Genomic DNA, 18,106 nt, shown 5'->3' on the forward strand with positions numbered 1-18,106 from the left:
TTTGGTGCCAGTGCGAATGTTGTCTTCTTCCTCGAACTCGAAGTAGGAGAAGCTAGCCATCATAATCTTCTCTTGGTGCACGACCCCAGTGTACATGAAGAAGAGCCTGTTGTCGGGCGAGATGCCCAAGAGCCGCTTTTCTGGCCACCAATGAGGTGTGTCATACGGCACCAAGTGCATGTCCATCACGGCGCCATGCTGGTCGATCTGATCGAGGCGTGCCCCGAGCACCCCAAGGTCCAGTGCCCAGAAGGCCACTCCGCGGCGCACCACAGCTTGGCCGATGTCGCAGATCTTCGTGCTTGGAATTTCGATGCAGCACTCGGCCTCCCGTCCCCAGCAGCCAGTGTCCGAGGAGTAGCACTGGAGCACGGTCGAGTTCCCGGGGCCACGGTTGTGGTTGTAGACGAGCAGCAGACGGAAGAAACTGTTGCAGCGAGGTGGGCGGAGGTCCTGGCCGGTGAGCAACGCGCAGCCGTAGTCTTGTATGGTGCTTGCTGATGAGACCAGAGGCGGCACGACGACGATGCTATTAGGCATCATCGGGTTGCAGACGGTGAGGCGGAGACCGCTGGCGGCGTGGCCCTCGCGCCGGAGCTCCAGAACCAGGCGGCCGTTCCGGGACGCGACGGGGCGGGAGTGGTTCAAGAGCCCGCCGTCGTCGCGTAGCCCCGCGACGCTGAGAAGCCGCTGCTGGCCGGCGAGGAGGAAGCGAGCGGCGGAGGCCATGGGCACGAAGCACGGCAGGGATGATGCCGCTGCGGGCAGGTCTATCTCAGGCCGGTGGAAGAGGCCGACCGCGAGGTCCGGCAAAAAGCGGCCGAGGGACGGCAGAGAGGGGGAGATTATGGAGGCGCTCGTGGCCACGACGCGCCCCCAGCGCCGGCACGTGGCGGCGCAGCGGACCGCAGCTGCCGCATCCGATAACCCGGCGAAGATGCAGGTGACCAAGTCGTCCGACAGAGACACGGTCGGGCTGCCGCTGGCTTTGCGGTGTTGACGATGTTTTTTGATCCGGCGGTGTTTCGCCTTCCTGCAGTAGGGCGCCGGGTTGGCCGAAGAAGGACGGGGGCAGCGCTGTCCTGTGCGCGGCGGCGGCATCTCCTGCCGGTGGTATCGAGATTGATATATTGATCGATGGCAGATGTGTTTCGCTAATGCGTCGATCGATTCCGGAGGAGGATGTAATTTATCGGACCTTATCATGACGCGACGGCTTAAGGAGCAAACCCAGTCCGGAGCAATCACGTCAGTTGCCATCACGCCCTCCCCTGGAGGATCTGACGGCTGGTACTAAATGATCCACGTCTAGAAAATCCTTCTAGGACTTGCAGGTTTGATGCGTTTAGCTTAGTGGTTGGCTGGTACACAAACTTGATTTTTGGGTGCAAAATAGGTCCATTTAGTTCACTGCTTGGCTGTACATGTTAGACCATTTTTTTTTTTTGCCAAAACCATCTAGTACTCCCCAAAACAATTCATGTAGTCCTTTGTCAAGTGGGTCCGTGCCAAATAGCAAAAATGACCCCGGGCGGATTTAGGTAGGGTTAAGGGTTTGATGATTGGCAGCGATTTAGCTCTCAATTTCGGTTGGAACTGGTGCTGATAGTCTTAAGTATAGGGTTAGGGATTGCGAGAGCAAGAGCAAGAGCAAGCAGCCAATCACAGAACTTGTGAAAATCATAAGTCCATTGCAAAGTACAAAATGTAGAATTAAGTACAAGAATATCCACCACCAAGGACAGCTAACCATTTGCAGCACAGACATATGATATATAACATCATTACAACTAATCAAGATAGATCTATCTCAAGGAGGACAAAATTGTCCAGAATATATCAAGTGATAAAGGTATGTGTTGCTCAATCTCAACCTCACTTGAAACTGCGCGTATGCTGACTTTAATTAACTCATATCCATTTGATTGCTAAATGCTAAGCCTCCAAAGTCCCACCTGATACAGCATGTAATGAAATAGATTAAAATGGTTGCAAAGGCTAGGAGGCAGGAGCACACGAATAAAACAAATATGCAGCTGATTTGATTAAGATGAAGTGGAGCATATGAAAATAGCCAGGTTGTTTATATATACCAAATTCACATTTCCATATACCTGCAGCCATCATATCAACTTAATAGCATACAGAGAGGCTAAAAAAACACATATCAACTAAACAGGAGGCAGACAGGCAAAACGGTGAAGTAATATAGTCCCACACAGACATCTTTTATCTCTAAATATGAGATCCCCACTACCTTATTTCTCTGCTCTCTCATGCATCCACGTCACCACTTTTGCTCAACCCATGATGTTTAACTATTTCCGTACGGGTCTAGGAACTTCTTTTGCATTATCTCCGCGACTGCTTTTCTTCGTCTCCTAAAGAGTCAATGCAACAACCGGTGTCAGTAACGGACAAAGCAGGCGAGCAGGCGACTTCGTAGTAGCGCATTTCCTCGGATAGAGGCCGGGCGTGGCCACCACACTTTGCACCTTGCGATCCCTCGTGTCAATAGCTAGGACCCATGATTTGGGGTGCCTCCAGTTCTCCCTCGCAGTCAGGTAAACAACATGCATGTCATTCCCGTTCATGCCAATAACAGGATCAGAGACATAAAGATTGTGCAAGTCTATCGGCGGTAGGTCGGATTTCGGGTGGTCGCCGAGTAAGATGTCGGAAGCTTGGATCGTGTCGACCATGCGCCAATCATCGTAGGAGTTACTCATCTCCTTGTTGGTCCAGGTGGTGATTGTCCAGTTCTCGATTCGGTGGCGAGGCGACCCAGTATCTTGGTCATACACAACGGGGGCGACCTTGAAACGAACCTCTCCTAACCTGAGATGGCCACCGACGAAGGCGATGCCACGGCTAGTTCTTCCAGATGTTAGCTCCTCGTCGCTTGGATCGCCGTCAGGTTTGGTAAGCTTCAGTGAGAGCGGCAGCGGAACACCACGTAGCGTATGGTGACCGGAGAGCATGTCACAGAAGAGGACGCCGCGCCAGAGATCGACCCAGCCGATGGTTCCTCCAAGAGTGAGCACAGTGGACATATTATGTGATGATAACAGAAAGCGATAGTTGATGGGGATGGGAACCGGGAAGTCGTCCTGCGGCGACTCGACGGACAGCTTCTTCGAGCTCCAGGTCTTAGTCTCGGAGTCGTAGAGGCGAAGTGTAAAAATGCCGTCCTTGAATTGATGAGGAATCATCGAGGCGATGGTGTAGTGATCCTCTTCCCCGCCGCGAGGGAAGATGCCAAACGCATGATACTTGCGGACCAAATCTTGCGGGGGCGGTTGCGGCAGCAGCTCGAGGGACGGCCGGTTGGGGTCGACCCGGTGCATGAAGAAGTAGGACGGCAGCGCGGAGCGGGCGTGGTAGGCACACCCGACGTAGACATGGAAGAGGATGAGGTCGTCCACCATGGCGAGCGTGGATGGGCGCTCCGCGAGAGCGGCGCCTGAGCAGTGCACGTAGAGGTTGGAGGGGAGCGGCGGGCGCTCGCGGACGAGGGAAGCGCATATCTTCATATCATCGGTAACTTGGCAGGGAGGATGACGGCGGTGACGATGAAGGTCCGAAAGAAGGAGACATGTGAGATGGAGGCGATCAACCGGCAGTTGATGACCACGTCTAGACCAAAGGGAGCTAAAGAAAGCAAGCGATGATAAACTTGTTGTGCTGTATTCAGTGGCGTTCATCACTGGTTTCTTTACACCGTCTTAAACGGGCTACAGCTACGCAAGTCATTAACCAATTATCTCCATTGGGCATTACGCCGATTTTGACGGGTTCTTTTAAAATCTGTGATGAACACCCTTAGCTGTGTTCAATTCCTCGAGTGATCAGCATTAGCTCGACGGGCCTAATTTTTCGTCATGAAAAAACAATTAATTTACTGGAACTAGGGTTTGAGTCAACCATTAGCTCGAGTGATCAGCATCTTGCTATCATGATTCAAGCATCCACATCCGTAACTTCATCGGTTATACAAGCTGAAGCAAAAGCATTGCTACTAGCAGCAAGACTGAAGACGCTACTCAACATCGACCCGCCGATCTTTTTAACTGGAAATCAAAATCTGGCCAGGAGCTAGACGAAATTATTTCCCTATCATCTGCGTTGGACATGCCCTAATATTAACCGAGGTTTTCTTCTAACGATAGGTTATATACCGAGTACCCGTGGTTCTACACTTGGCAAACCTCCAAACACTTGGCATCGGTGGTTTCTCTAGCGGTGACCGTCCATCCATGGAGGAAGAGGCAAGGTAGGTCTCCATGTCCATCTCATACCCAAGCAAGTTCTTCCACGAGTCGCCGTCATCGGCGAGCTTGTTGACGACTTTGTCGTGGAGGTTCAACACGAAGGTGCCCCTGTGCCCGCTAGGCCTTCCCATGGTGAACAGGACGAGACCACTTTTCTCGCCAAACCACCGCAGCTTGATCGCGGTGTTACGGTGTGACATCTTCATCTGGGGCATCCGCAAGTGTTTCTCGTCACGACAGATCCCTTTGGTGCCAGTGCGAATGTCTAGGAGAAGCTGGCCATCATAATCTTCTCTTGGTGCACGACCCCATGCCGTAACTGTGGATCTTCCTTTGGATACAACCTCTTGAGGATCTTCAACGGCCTCGCCCTAGTCGCCTCTATCCCCAGCTCCTGTTCACCACGCCGTAACCTATTCATAGGCAGTACTGAAACTTGTTTGTTTTCAGGCCATCTGGCTCTCTTGCCGGCTGTGAGGGGCAGCTTGCCTCTGGTGGCTCTTGTGGTGGTGGTGTTGTTGCTATGCTAGATCTAGCCTCCCACGCCTCCCTCATGGTTGTAAGCTTACCTTGGTCCTGTATATTGTAGTCATGCGACGGCGGTGAGTTCACCATGCTGCAACCACGGTAGCTGTGAGGCTTGGCCTGGGCTACAACCTCTCTGGTAAGCTACTATGTGCTATGTGATACCACGGCATTGTGCTGTGGCTGCAGTATGCTCTGGCCATCTGGTCTCCTAGTTACTAAGTTCTATTAGCAATAGTTTGACATCTAGTGGGACTTTTTTGTAGAGTTCCCGGTGATAGTATTTCTGGTTACTGATGATTGTTTTATGGGCCTACACTTGCTGTCATTTGGTTGTGAATACCCACAGTTGTGTAGACTTAAGAAGTACAACAATAAGAAAATATTGCTAAAATCTGGCTGTGTTTTAAAAGTGATACATGGAGGTAACTTTTAGTTTTGCTTATTCTGTATTTTGTTAGCTTCACTTGCATTCCTGGCAATAAAGTGGCTACAAGTGTCCGGCGAGTTATTTGTTTTAATTATGGTGATTATGTTCATCTCATCACCTAGTTTGTAAGTTATGGTCCCTTTTGTTCTCTCTCTACCTCGCCAAACTGTCCTTTATTATCATGTAGTCGTATGTGTTCTTTGTACTCAGGTGTGTATCTATATTGACCACCAAGCTCCGGGCGGTTTGTTTGTGTTCCGATAATTCGCACCTGAGCACTGTCAAGTGCCTTCTTTGTGTTAGCGCGTGTGTTGAGATATGTAGTGAGCAATCAATGCTCTTGTAGTTGAACCTCCTTTCTTTCTTTGTTGAAGAAACCAATGAAGTGTCATACTGGTGTATTGTAAGTTTCTTATCAGGTTTATCTTGGAAGCCGTATGTGTTCTTTGTACTCAGGTGTGTATCTATATTGACTATGAAGTAAGCAGGAATAAAATAAAATTCAAAATCGTTCATGGTTTTTTTCGTGCAGTATGATGTTGCAATGTGTATGCATGTTAACGATAAACCGATCTCATCCTTGATTCACCGAGTGGACTATCTTTCTAATTTTTAAAATACTGTGTTATGACAAGTCATCATTACCTACCGACGCCAGACTTGGCAGTTTTAAGTTGGATGATTTGTCCTACAAGTCACCATTCCCAACCAATGCCAGGCTCTACAAAGCTTCAAAACTGATCATTTAGAAAACCATTACACATGAACAAATTCAATTGCCCCCGTCGCACAATAATCTAGAGCTACACTAGAGAACAAAAAGAAAAAGTTAAGCTGGGATACCTTGAAATAAGGATTGATCGTATTGATTGATTCCTGGAAACGACCAGCTAGCTAGCCAATACCGTGAGAGAGGGAAACCCCAGAGTCAGCTGGAGAGCTAACCAAGAAATTATAGATATGTAGTAGAAAATGAGGCGTCTGCAATCAATTACAGGCTCCATGCCTGGCTTTTGATATTTTTTTTTCATTCGTTTCAAATAAATAAGTGCATAACGCCACTCGTGTCGCTGCAATGAGGAGAAAGCTATAGCTTGTACTAGCTTTTTGTTCTTGCCATTAGCATCGGCCTGAGGCGCCGCGATGAAGCGAGCCAAGAGACCTGGGTGAGCCGTCGACAGCATCGCTCGTGTCCAGCCTCCAGCGTGGACTCGCAGGAAGTCGGAGTTCATGAAGTGGGTACCATTGCTTTACCAATATACGCGGCACTCTGCGGGTCTAGAAATTCCCTCCACACAATCGATATACACATCTTTGCTAAGAAAAAGGGAGACAAATGAATCAAACAGTGTGGTTTCTGAACATAGCTTCCCACGCATAACCCTACCACTGCGATTAATTAGATATGAAAGAGCGAGAAACCCGGAGACTACCTAATTGGATTGACTATATCGACCCGCAGATTGTGTTTATAAAATGGGGCGCAGTTGATATCATAGCCGTTGTTTATAGTTGTGTTCCTCGAGATTCGGTCCAGCATGACCCCACGTGAAAAAGGAATCTACAGCTGTCATGTGTGTAAAATCAACAGTACTTTTGACATTACTACATGTACCATATGAAAAATTGACAAGGACTTTATAAATCCAGCAGTACTTTTTGCAGGACTACATGAACATGGCATATGGACTACATGCGCAAACAATAGAGGACTTTATAGATACAGTTCACGAAATCAATTTTAAAAAATTAAATATTAGACTCATTTTGAAGAGTTCGTCGGGAGGAAGTCAAATATGCAAACAAAATCTCATTTACATTTATTACGCGAAAGTTATACTCATTTTAGAATTAGTACTGTATTTCAAGAAGAGAATCTTTTGCAATGAGTGGATAAGCTAGCGGACCCCACAGATGAGCATCCATATGCATGTGAATGGCTGTGATTTCACTTGCGCCCCAATTCATAAGTGCCAATGCATTTTCGTGACTATATCTATTAAATAGGTGACTCCTCGAGTTCTACGACGTCTACGGTTTATTGCATCTGCCATGTCAATGATCCATGACACCACCTAGATCTTGACCGTCCATCAAGAAACCAGAGAGAGAGGAGTGGAACGATGGGAAAACTCCCGCTCTACTTCCCTCGTTAAGAATTGATGAAACATGCCCTTTGCTCTATAAGTAAAGCCCCTAGCCATGTTGCCGCGTGTCGGCTGCGCGTGACTAGTGACTTAGACTTTACGCGTGACTAGTGACTTAGGAGAGGAGAGGAGAGGAGAGGAGAGGAGAGGAGAGGAGAGCGATCGCCATGGCCGGCCGGCTGCCGAGCGACGCAAGGAGTTGCCATGGCGTGGTGTGAGCTGTCTTCGTCGACGTTTCGATGGCCGGCGAGTGGACGATGTTCAGGATACAACAGCTAGCAGGTAAATCGTTCGTCCCTGGTCTAACTTTGGCTTCCTTACCTGTTACGATTTTTGACATTTGGATCGGCAGAGAGATGCTAGCTAGGATGAGGTATGCTTTGACTTTTTTGCGTTTTGGGTTGTTTCTTCTGATTCCTTTGAAGCAGCTGGCTTTGTTTATTTGGCCTAAGGAAACAAAACGACCACAGCTAGCTCGATTTTCCTAGCTCGTAGCGCGCGAGTCTCTGAACCCGGAAACAACAATACTGTTTAGTTTCTGAACCCGGAAACAACAATGCAGAGCGCTGAGCCGGGCGAAAAACGGCTTTAGGGAGACACAGATGGGGAGAGATCGAAATGGAAAGGGGATGGCGTGGAAGGATGACGCCGGCGTCCGGCCACACGTATATAGTTTGCTGCCCGGCGCACGGCATGGTGGCATCCCCTCTCCTCTCCGTCCCGTCGCCAAAGTCAAAAGTCATAAGTCACGGCACGCGCTGCCGCCCGCGGCGACCAATGAGGTGTGTCATACGGCACCAAGTGCATGTCCATCACGGCGCCATGCTGGTCGATCTGATCGATCTGATCACGATCCCTTTAGCTTAGTGGTTTTTTTTTAGGAAAGCTTAGTGGTTATTTGTTGGACGGAAATCATTTTCAATGAGATTTTGTCGACATTCACTGAACCTCAGTGATTTGGGTAGATCCTGAAATAATTTCCTTTCTGTCAAACTACGTCAGACATTTCACTAATACACATAGGTTAGAAACAATTCGAAATATTTTTCAATTTTTGAATGTTTAGATGAATTTTAAGAGAAAATTCAGCCCTTTTGGCCAAAGTAAAAACTGAAATCACTCCGAAAACTGAAATTAGGTAAGAATAAACACACATTAAAGCAATGTTTGAAACACACAGTAAAGGTGGTTTTTGAACTAAGGCGGAGATGCATGATGAACTCATGGCACGTGCGGCACAAGGGAGAATTAAAATGAGTTAATATTAACGCCATGAGTACACTAAGTGTCTTGGATATGAATTTTCACACGAAAACTTGCAAATTGTTGTACAGGGTACACAAACTTGATTTTCGGGTGCAAAATAGGTCCATTTAGTTCACTGCTTGGCTGTACATGTTAGACCATTCTTTTTTTTGCCAAAACCATCTAGTACTCCCCAAAACAATTCATGTAGTCCTTTGTCAAGCGGGTCCGTACCAAATAGCAAAAATGACCCCGTGTTTTTCCCATATTACTATGTCCTCCTTTCCGAGAACAAGCCTAAAACAAATGGCACCAACATGCACGAAGCACGTCGCTGCCGTCGAATTTGCCGCAATGTCACCCAATACACAGCCATTCGACCAGGAGGATGTGCTCCTTTTCTCACTTTGGACCCTTCTTTCTGTCTCGCTGTTAGGGGCGGATTTAGGTAGAGTTAAGGGTTTGATGATCAGCAGCGATTTAGCTCTCAATTTCGGTTGTAACTGGTGCTCACAGTCTTAGGTATAAGGTTAGGGATATCGAGAGCAAGAGCAAACAGCCAATGACAGAACTTTTGAAAATCATAACTCCATTGCAAAGTACGAAATGTAGAACTAAGTACAAGAATATCCACCACCAAGGACAGCTAACCATTTGCACCACAGACATATGATATATAGCATCATTGCAACTAATCAAGATAGATCTATCTCAAGCAGGACAAAATTGTCCAGAATATATCAAGTGATAAACGTATGTGTTACTCAATCTCAACCTCACGTGAAACTGCGCATATGCTGACCTTAATTTAGTCCATAGCCATTTGATTGCTAAATGCTAAGCATCCAAAGTCCCACCTGATACAGCATGTAATGAAATAGATTAAAATGCTTGCAAAGGCTAGGAGGCAGGAACCCATGAATAAAACAAATATGCAGCTGATTTGATTAAGATGAAGTGAAGCATCTGGAAATAGCCAGGTTGTTTATATATACTACATTCACATTTCGATATACCTGCAGACATCAGATCAACTTAATAGCATACAGAGAGGCTAAAAAAACAGGTATCAACTAAACAGGAGGCAGACACGCAAAATGGTGAAGTAATATAGTCCCAGAAAGAGATTTAACTGAAGACTCAGCGCTTTTAGTTAATTACAGAACGCCTAGCAATTGATCCAAAAGAACTGAATGGTCTTACATTATGAAATCAATGATTTAGTAAAACAGTAGTACTAATTACCTAGTGAAGCGTTGGCACACTATTTGGAGATAATAGTGCAGGTACAGTAGTTTGCATCGTAGTAGCGCATTTCCTCGGATAGAGGGCCGGGCGTGGCCACCACACTTTGCACCTTGCGATCCCTCGTGTCAATAGCTAGGACCCATGATTTGGGGTGCCTCCAGTTCTCCCTCGCAGTCAGGTAAACAACATGCATGTCATTCCCGTTCATGCCAATAATAGGATCAGAGACAAAAAGATTCTGCAAGTCTATCGGCGGTAGCTCCGATTCCAGGTGGTCGCCGAGGAAGATGTCGGAAGCTTGGAACGTGCCGTCCATGCGCCAATCATTGTAGGAGTTACTCATCTCCTTGTTGGTCCAGGTGGTGATTGTCCAGTTTTCGATTCGGTGGCGAGGTGACCCAGTATCTTGGTCATACACAACGGGGGCGACCTTGACACGAACCTCAACTAACCTGAGATGGCCACCGACGAAGGCGATGCCACGGCTAGTTCTTCCAGATGTTAGCTCCTCGTCGCTTGGATCGCCGTCAGGTTTGGTCAGCTTCAGTGGGAGCGGCAGCGGAACACCACGTAGGGTATGGTGACCGGAGAGCATGTCACAGAAGAGCGACCCAGCCGATGGTTCCTCCAAGAGTGAGCACAGTGGACATATTATGTGATAACAGAAAGCGATAGTTGACGGGGATGGGAACCGGGAAGTCCTCCTGCGGCGACTCGACGGACAGCTTCTTCGAGCTCCAGGTCTTAGTCTCGGAGTCGTACAGGCGAAGTGTAAAAATGCCGTCCTTGAATTGATGAGGAATCATTGAGGCGATGGTGTAGTGATCCTCTTCCCCGCCGCGAGGGAAGATGCCAAACGCATGATACTTGCGGACCAAATCTTGCGGGGGCGGTTGCGGCAGCAGCTCGAGGGACGGCCGGTTGGGGTCGACCCGGTGCATGAAGAAGTAGGACGGCAGCGCGGAGCGGGCGCGGTAGGCACACCCGACGTAGACATGGAAGAGGATGAGGTCGTCCACCATGGCGAGCGTGGATGGGCGCTCCGCGAGAGCGGCGCCTGAGCAGTGCACGTAGAGGTTGGAGGGGAGCGGCGGGCGCTCGCGGACGAGGGAAGCATGTATTTTCATGTCATCCGTAACTTGGCAGTGGGCGGTGGTTTCAAGTCTGGTGGTATTGCTTAGTGGGGGAAACAAAGTTAGTTTTGCTAACTGAACAGTAAAAGTTGTGCATTTAAATGGATTCATGTTGTTGTTAGGCCATATTCTTCTTTGTCGATGTGTGGCTGCACTTGAGGACACATAATTATACACTTGCAGATGGTGCCTTGTAGCATATTACACTGATGTATTCAGTTTGGACAGTACTGGTTACAATTGCTCAATACCTAAACTAACTTATTATTGAGAGAGAGATATGTGACAATCTACAAATAAAATTACTAACTTACTGGGTTCAGATTTCATATTATGTCTAATTTAAGTAAACCAAACTACTAGTATTCTATTTTATAGTTCTGAGATTATGTAGTTTGAATGGACATATATTGAGATACTTATTGTGAATGTTAAGATTATAGAGCTGTCGATTAATGGAAGCTACATAATTCCGCCCCTATACTTCCAAATATTTCCCCATTCCAGTAGAAATTTGAGACGTTTTTTGTCAAGACACAAAGATAACACTTATTATGATTGAAGTGGTTGTTGCATCTGCTAGTATGCTTTCTTTTATAGTGACCTAACCTACGTTAACTTGTCTGCAGCGATGAACAACCCAACCAACTTCACCAAGCACCAAGCCAACCCGAAGGTGGGTCCCACCATAGCAAACATCATGTCGAAGGTCAATGGTGGGTCCCAGTTAACATCATGAGCTCACTGTGCGCAACCGCTAGCTCCCAGGTTTGCCCCTTCAATCTGGAGCTCCCATATGTTGTGGGATACCATGGCACTGCTTTGTTGGGCCATCGATCCCATGACCCCTATTTGAATTATAGTGATGATGATCATATGGTCACCTAGTTTCAAAGTTTCTCTTAATTGACATTTGGTCCTGGTTATTAGAGGTCCTGGTGCTATTATTTGTGGTGATTTTTAATATTTGTTGTAGGCCGAAACCCTAATTCAACATGCAGTTTCTGAATAGCGTGAGTGATGGTCTGAGACAGAAAATAGTGATGGATATTGTGCTTTGCATATCTCAGCTCTTTTTATGTCGCAGGTTGTGCTTCCTAAAAGTCTACAAGTTGTTCTCGAGGCAATCAAACTTGATCTGAGCAAAGTCATTTATTGAATTTCACCCTCCGGTCCAACACCTTCTTCTTCTCTGTCACTGCTGTCGTCATGAAGGTAATGAAGCACAAGGGGGTTAAAGAGAGGCTGCAACTGCTATACCTCTACTTCCAGCAGGAAGGACATCGTGGTGGTTTTGGTGTGGCGCCTTGGCAATTTCCGGTGTCCATGGGGCTGCTAATATCGCCAGAGAGAACACGATCAGGACTTAATTGGGGAGGTGCGGACCGTTTCTTCCTCAATAACATGAATACATCTTGATTTGTAGTTGCTGGATTGATTATGCTGAAAAAATATTTCCTCTCAAAATAATTTTTGCTGCTTTGGCGGTGAGCCGACTGAATCTGATTCTAGGACTTAATTGCCTATGTTTATAGACATGGTTCATAGTAATTCGAAGTAGTTAGCCTTGTGGCTGGGTTAGCTGTGCAAATTCCAAATATGTAGCATTTTGGGAATCATCTTGGTTTAGTTGGCTTCCAACATGAAAAATAAACCTAATTTGTTGCCTTGTTGTAATCTGAAGCTAATTTAATGAGCTAGGCCTAGTAGTGACTGGTTATAGATCTTCTGCTATTATTTACATTTTTGGAGCAATGATGCGTGCATGAACAAAGAAAGTCTCTTGTTGCCATTTAATTATTTGGACAGTGGGATGTAAAGAACAATCTTGTACTAAAACTTGTATTTTTCAGGTTCAAAGCCCGTGGTGTTTTTCAGCATCTTTGACGAAGCCGCAGAAGGTTAAACTTTTCCTCACTAGCTTATCGTATTCTTGATATTCCGGTTCATGTATATAGCATATGCTCCACTGACATAGAAGACTGAACAAATTCTTTGGGCATGAATTATATATGGGACTATAAGTGCATTTATACCTGAACAAATTCTGGACCCAAGGGATAGTTTTGTGCAAGAATACCTGGCTTACTTTTTTGCTCATATTAATTCATTGCATAATATCTACATAAGTGGTGCTCTTTGTTCCACTTGCTTTGACAATGCTATCTGATTTCACTTGTAATAGATATATAGAGAGATATAGGGATTGCAACCTGATGCATATTTTTTTCTTTTTAGTGGCCGGCCATAAAACTATTTCAGTTTAGTTCTTAATTTACTTGATCAAATTACTTTTGTGATGTAATGTAGTCCTTTCCCTACCTCTTGGACCTATAATAATGTCTTCATCTCCTACACTTGGATAGTTGGCTCGACATAGAACTGCATTTCTTCTTCTCTTATATGAGAAAGAGTGCAACTTTTCAGTCTAATTTGCGTATTTCTTCATGGAATTTTGATGTTGTATATGTCTCTGGTAGTTTCATCTTTAACATGGCGCTGAGTATGCCATGTGCTACCCAGCCGGGAGCTAGCTTTGCTCAATTTTATTTTATCTTCACCTGGGCATCTATAAGTTTGGATATATCGTGACATTTGTTGCATGAGTGTAGTAGTATTATCACAGCTGATGTTATATATGCATATATAGGTGATGCTATATGTTGTTTCCGGATGAAGCCTGGTGACCGGGTGTATACGTGAGCACGCGCTGATTGACTGCCACGTGTCTAACGGACGTTTGTTTTCTGTGAGATTGGCCCGTGGAAACGCTCGCGTGTTGTTCTTTTGACCGGTAGACAAGTCACGAAAATGGCTCTTCGATGAAGCATAGGGGTGGAACGGGTTAGACTCGTCTACAGTTGAGATGTAACTGTACGGGTGCTGTAGCTGTTAAATCCACCGTCAACTCCAATCAAAAGGCCCTGCTTCATTCCCCTTAATTCTCCAATTAATTAAGTATAAAACACCTAGCCGACGTCGGAGAGGCCGCAATGGCCGTCCCCATGCTGCCCGCGTCTGCCAGCTCTGTAGTCGGCGTAGCTAAAGCCGTCACGCTTAGCACCGGCGCCGTCGGAAGTTGGGACAGGGGAGCCCGCCCGCCTCGTAGAGAAGCTGCACTGCTGTACTGCTCTACCGGAGAACAAGATCCTCAAGGAGCCATCGTTTATTTGTATACGTCTGTGCAGACCGAGCTCACTATGATCTGCGCCATGGAGAAGAAAACTAGCAGCGGTGGAAGAGTTCTTGTCTCAATGCCACTAGAAAGCTCCTCCTTCGTTTTTGATCTGGCGCCGAAGTATTATTAAGTTACTACCGAGAACTTATCAGACGCTACAGCTCCGGTGACGCCAATAGCGGGCAAAAACTTGACCTCTTTGGCGACGGACTGCTGGCCTCTCCAGCCGACCAGGAACTCCCTGATGGACACCTTGGCGGAGTCGGCGCCCCGCCGGAACTGGGCCGAGTAGCTCGTGGCGTCCTTCTCCTCCAGCGACTCCCGGATCGTCCGCACCACCTCCCTCGCCGCCTCCAGGTACGCCTTGGGGAGCCCCTTCCCAGCCTTGGGGCCCCGACGACCCCCTCACCGCCGGCGCCTTCGACCTCCTCCGTCGCCCTGGCGCGACCCGCCGGCGACACCACAGCCACCGCGGCGCCCGCGAGGAGGGAGAAGACCTGCGGGTCAGCAGCAGCCGCGCTCCACCTGCACTGTTGCGCACGCAAGGAGTTAGCAAGGATTAGCGCGGCAAGAACGGCCGGCCGAGAGAACGATCGAGCTGAGAGTTTCTTCATGCTGATTTGCCTCCAGTATTTGGGTCTTTTTGGCAGCTGATTTATATGGAATTTTTTATCTTCTTGACTCCACTTCCTCTTCTCTTCTTGGTGTCCCGTGGATCCAGAGCAGCCCAGCCACACGAGCATCGCGGCAGCTCCATGGTCACGTGGACCACGATTAGACTGGCAGAAAAGTAGATTCCAAGATAGAAAAGTTGATTTCACACCGTGTGCTCACCGTGAGCATCTCTCAGATCTGCGCACATCTAAAAGCAAATCGAACGACAATGACTGCGTGCACAGCTATACACCCGATCACCAAATCCACACTCGTTTTGTTTCCCCTGCTAGCTAGCTAGCTGATGTGCGTGTACTAACATAAGTCCAAACTAAATTATTGTTCCTGATGTGCATGGCAGCTATAGCTGGTGCTAGCCTAGGCTGCAAATTAAACTTATTATGCCGGGAGAGCCTAAACTTGTCATTGGTTTCACTGTTTATTTAGTTTTGTGTCTTTTGTTGCAATATGTACCTAGAAGATTTATCTTACGGTGCTAGATCCACCGGGGATGATTCTTGTTTTGTGGCAATTTTCTTTGCATAATTCATATTATTATGTATCACACTTCTCTATGAGTGTCATGTAAGGTTCAGAGTAGCGTAAACCTGAAACCTTCCCGGTGAGACAGCGACATGCATTCAGAATAAGCTAAACCTGAAACTTTGGGTTATGTTAGTAATTGTCACCTATCGAACATTTCTTATGCACGTCTCATTGCCTGATCTAGTCAGTACTCAGTATGTTATATGTTGTTTCTGCGCTAGTAGTTTCATGTGCTGTACCTAGAGGTGATTCTTTCTTGTCCTGCATGTGATGTTGAACAACCCTGTAATATATGGAATCTGTCCGATAGATTTCTTAGGTGATCCTGGGATTATACATGCTTTTCTAGAACATGCCATGCCTAGGGTACTCTGTAATATGGCCTGCTCACCCAGTTTTACTGGAACACCTTCCAGCCATCACATGCCATTAGTAGGAAGTTATGAATGAACACTCAATATCGTCACTTGTTGAATATTCTTTATTTGTGTATGTAGATTCTGATGCCTAGTCTGGCCTAGTAAATATCGTTATTGTTTTGGTAACAGTTTCCTCTGGTCTGTTTTCGTGCAGTTGATGGACAAACAATCAAACAAACCTTGTTGAACCAACCAGTGCTAAGCGGACGTGATGCTTGAGCGGTACATGGGGCAGCAAATTCAAGTGGCGCTCGCTCGTGGGGAGGTGGCCAGGAGGGGGGCACCACCAGGGCTGCCTGATTCGTACAATGGTTTCTGTGTTTGTTAAGATTCGTCGTGACTTGTTGTGGAAGGCCAAGAATTATGATAAAAGAGGGGCATGCTTAGTCAGCTGGAAGAATGTTTGTTGGCCAAAGTCGCTTGGAGGCCTAGGTATTTTGGACCTCAACTTGTTTAGCAGAGCCCTCCGGTAAGGTGGAAGTGGTTTGAATGGACAGACGGGAGGCGGCCATGGGTTGGAACTACAGTGCCATGTGACCAAATTGATTTATCCCTATTTGATGCTTGCACTCAATTTTCCGTGGGGAGGGGTAATATTGCTATGTTGTGGACAACAAGGTGCTTGGACGGGGTTGCCCCGGCTGAGATGGTGCCTAGTTTGTTCAAGCTGACTAGGCTTGAAAAGCTTACGATTGTACATGTCATGCCATGATGGATGACAAGTGGATGATGGGACTAACCTGGATCAACACGAAGATCCAGCTTAGGGAATTCACAGAGCTGTGGATCAAGCTGCAAGGGGTAAACCTCACCGAGGAGGATGAGATCGCCTAGAAGCTCAATGCCTCATCCCAGTATAGCTTGGCGTCTGGATAGAAGGTACAGTTCATCGGGTCTTACCCTGTTATTGACTACAACATGCGCTGGAATTCCAAAGTTCAACCCAACTGTAATTTTTTTATGTGGCTTTGGCTGAGGCAGTGTATTCTGATGGACAATATGCTGCAGGCTAGAGGAATTGATCATGGGAGCATTGCGCTCTATGTGAGCAGGATCAAGAGACGGTTGATCACCCCATTATGGGCTTCCGATACGCACGGGTTGTCTGGTAATTACTAGCCCAATGGACGGGTTTTTCCGACCTGCAGATTCGACGACACCAATTCTTCTCTCTGGCTGATTTGTGGAGACACATGACAGGTATGTTGTCAAAAGATGAACTGATGGTTGCCAGCTATGGAGAGTAGCACCTATGGAAGGAATGATGCCGAAGAGTTTTTCAACAGAAGACACTAAAATTCAAAAAAAAAGCAGAAGACACTAACTGACCGGCACTGTTGGAACTACTTAAGGATGATCTTCTGATACTGGGAGAGAAAGCTCGAAGAGATGAGACAGGCATGGAGCCTATCTACAGGAGAAAGCTCGAAGAGAGATGAGACATGCATGGAGCCTATTGAGAGCGAGTAGTCCGCTCAGTCTCTCTTTTCCGTTTCTCATTGTTTTTTTCTGTTTTTTTTTCCTTGTCAGCCAGATGCTCTCTATCTTGTATCAGACTCTTATTCGCTGAACTGAATTGCCACAACATGCTGTTTTCCTCAATATAAAGAAATATGTTGTAGTGGGTCTGTTAGGTACTAGCTACTCGAGTGTGTCCATTTGTTTGTCATATAACATCCATGTACATAGACTGAGTTCACACCTGGGCATTTTGGTCTGCATGTACGTACATGTGTACTTTGACTTGCTAGTGGTTTTCCTCATTATTTGGTTCTAATTATGCTTGTTTTGCTGTGTGGCCAAAACTTCCAAAAAACTGTAGAGAGCATGTCCAAATTTCTAGCAAATTTACCAATGCAGGGAGGTGTTACCTATGGTATGATAAATGACACGCATGGACCCTCTCCTTACGCTCATATATATCCAAATAAAAGAAGAAGAGAGTACTAAAAATAGCTGGTTTGTTTGCACCGGGAGGAGGCTAGCTTGTACGTGTTTTTTGCTCTTGCTATTAGCATCGGCCTGAGGCGCGACGAAGCGAGCTGGGTTCGCCATTGACAACGTCGCTCGTGTGTAGCGCAGCGTGGACTCGCTGGAGGTCAGAGTTGATGAAGATGGTACTGTCGGGGCTGCACCTCCACTAGTGGAAAACTGGGCAATAGGCCCGGTCCATTTGGGCCTTTAGACCCGGTTCCTGAACCGGGACCAACTAGGCGGGACTAAAGGGGGTACCCTTTAGTCCCGGTTCAAAGATAAACCGGGCCTAAAGGCCTCAACACGTGGTGCGACCAGGGAGCTCGCGCTGGAAGG

The 18,106-nt window shown here is 46.9% G+C and overlaps 1 long non-coding RNA gene across 1 annotated transcript; it reads left to right on the forward strand.

The window, feature by feature from the left end:
• Positions 1-11,633: 11,633 nt before the first annotated feature.
• On the forward strand, positions 11,634-13,229 carry LOC127342010 (uncharacterized). The gene is made up of 3 exons (XR_007876110.2): positions 11,634-11,767; positions 12,087-12,377; positions 12,853-13,229. It is a non-coding gene; the product is annotated as an uncharacterized lncRNA (long non-coding RNA).
• The last annotated feature ends 4,877 nt before the right edge of the window (positions 13,230-18,106 follow it).

This window comes from Lolium perenne, chromosome 3 (genome assembly GCF_019359855.2).
Source record: "Lolium perenne isolate Kyuss_39 chromosome 3, Kyuss_2.0, whole genome shotgun sequence".
NCBI lineage: Eukaryota > Viridiplantae > Streptophyta > Magnoliopsida > Poales > Poaceae > Lolium > Lolium perenne.